The sequence below is a fragment of the Limulus polyphemus genome, unplaced genomic scaffold (assembly GCF_000517525.1).
Source record: "Limulus polyphemus unplaced genomic scaffold, Limulus_polyphemus-2.1.2 Scaffold1071, whole genome shotgun sequence".
Classification (NCBI taxonomy): domain Eukaryota; kingdom Metazoa; phylum Arthropoda; class Merostomata; order Xiphosura; family Limulidae; genus Limulus; species Limulus polyphemus.
Window position 1 is genome coordinate 316,051 of NW_013666681.1, and position 2,476 is coordinate 318,526.

Genomic DNA, 2,476 nt, shown 5'->3' on the forward strand with positions numbered 1-2,476 from the left:
GACACCAGGTTATGTTTGTCGTTTTTCCTCCAGTGGTCACTGATGTATTTTTTGGCAACATCATTTTTTGAGCCAAAACAAAGCTGTCCATTTCAAGGCCGATCAAGTCTGCGAGAAATCCCATTCGGTCTTAGTCAAAGAAATGTTCTGATTCGGGATCTAGTGACTCCATGGCACGAATATGATGCGAATTTTTCTCCGAGAAACGTTAATCAAGCTCAACCAGGATACTGTCGATTAGACAGAACCACGATCGTTTGAGGGTATCATTTTCTGACAAATTGGTGTTATCTCTGTGCATATGGTCAACAATGTAGTCTTTGAAACCAGAGTTTTCACGACGTCCTCTCTTTTCTGCAGGTCTTGTACTGTTACACTGTTATCATCACCTGCAGTATTTTGCAGAATCAGCTTAACTTCATCCAGCAGATTTTTAGAGGGCGCATTGCGCCCTTTCGCGCCCCCGTGGCTATGGTACTGCCTTCACCTTTTTCTGAAAGTGAATTATTATAAAATTATCTTAAAAGAACTGCGAGACATATATAAGTATGAGTACAGTGTTTTACATTTTAACGAACATTTCGCAGAACCCATTTTATATCATAATAGCTATTATTTTTCAACAAAAAATTAAAAAATGAATTTTGTATAATATAACTATCACGTATTTAGTGAATACTACTTTGGTTATTCACATGAATTGATTCAACAGTCGTCAATGAACTACGATAAAAAATCGATAACTCAACAGTTCAAGTAAAATCACTAAACCTCATAATCTAATATAAAATATAAAAACAAAATATAAAGCAAATATTCAGATATGTTTGTGCACGTGTTAATTATTATCTGAAATTACATAAGTAAAATTATCAAAAGCAACAAAAGTATGGTCACCTCTAGTTTTGATGGATGAACACTGGTCTACTGAAAGGATCTGGTCGCTGAAGGGATGGAGTTCCAATATTGCTTTGCAACATTACCCACAACATGACTAACGGATGCTATTGAGTGCGGCTTACTATCTGTTAGGTTTTAGTACATGTTCGGTGAATTAGTCTGACCTTTTGAATTGATGGAGTTCCAATATTGCTTTGCAACATTACCCACAACATGACTAACGGATGCTATTGAGTGCGGCTTACTATCTGTTAGGTTTTAGTACATGTTCGGTGAATTAGTCTGACCTTTTGAATTGATGGAGTTCCAATATTGCTTTGCAACATTACCCACGACATGACTAACGGATGCTATTGAATGCGGCTTACCATCTGTTAGGTTTTAGTACATGTTCGGTGAATTAGTCTGACCTTTTGAATTGATTCGTACAGTGATTCCAATAATGATATATAGTGTTATAGTAAAAGAATAGCCCAAGAGTTGGCGGTGGGTGATGAAGACTAGCTACCTTCCTTCTAGTGTTTCACTGCTAAATTAGGGACGGCTAGCGCAGATAGCACTGGTGTAGCTTTGCGCAATATTCAAAAACAAACTATATGTCCACCTTTACAAAAGAAATGAAATAACAAAAGGTCTTAAATAAAATGATCTTAAATAGAACTACAAGCCCTACCGTAATATTATTTGTATGTAGTTTATAATTCTACCTTCTCACTTTCTCTTAAAAATAGTCCAATATATTGAATAAAATTATAATCTTAATTTGAGCTACATAAAGGTAGACATCTACCTCTAGTGACAAAAAAAAGCTATTTTTCTTATCGAAAATTTATTTTTTTAAAAATATTTTCATATATATATATATATTATAAAACAGTATAAAACTTTATTAATTGCCAGCATTTATAGCCATTATTTTCCAGTTTATTTATAAGTAATATAACATTTTCCATAAAGGCATTATCATTATTACAAACTGTTAAAAATCTTTTTAGCTAAGATATGACTTTAAGGTGACGACTGGGATTTACAATGGATTTTGCAAAAACTTCTTAATCTTATTATATATATATATATATTTATGTATATACACACTGGCGAATTACAATGACAAATGTGTGCCCGCAGTTGTTGTAAGTTGTGTAGTACTTTATTGTTTATTACAAATATCTCCCTTCGACTTTAGCCCTGTAATAAGAGGAAGTCGTTGTTTCATATACATGCACAACACAAAAAGTACATATTCGTTGACTTATTTAAACATTGTACACGTAGGGTTAAATAAGATATGCACACCTTGGACTACTTATAGATTGTAGATGTACGGCAGGAAAAAGAATATATATCTTGGCCTACCTATATATCATACTTGTACAGTATAAGAGGGTATACACACCTAGGACCACTTATAGATTGTAGATTGACGGCACAAGAAGATATTTACACATTGGTCTGCTTATACGTTGTAGCTGTACATGAGTGGTCACAAGTAAATAGACACCTAATTTTTCGTCATTTAACTGATTTATGCTACCTAATTTGTGTTTACAGAGCACTAGTATAAAATGAAAATGGT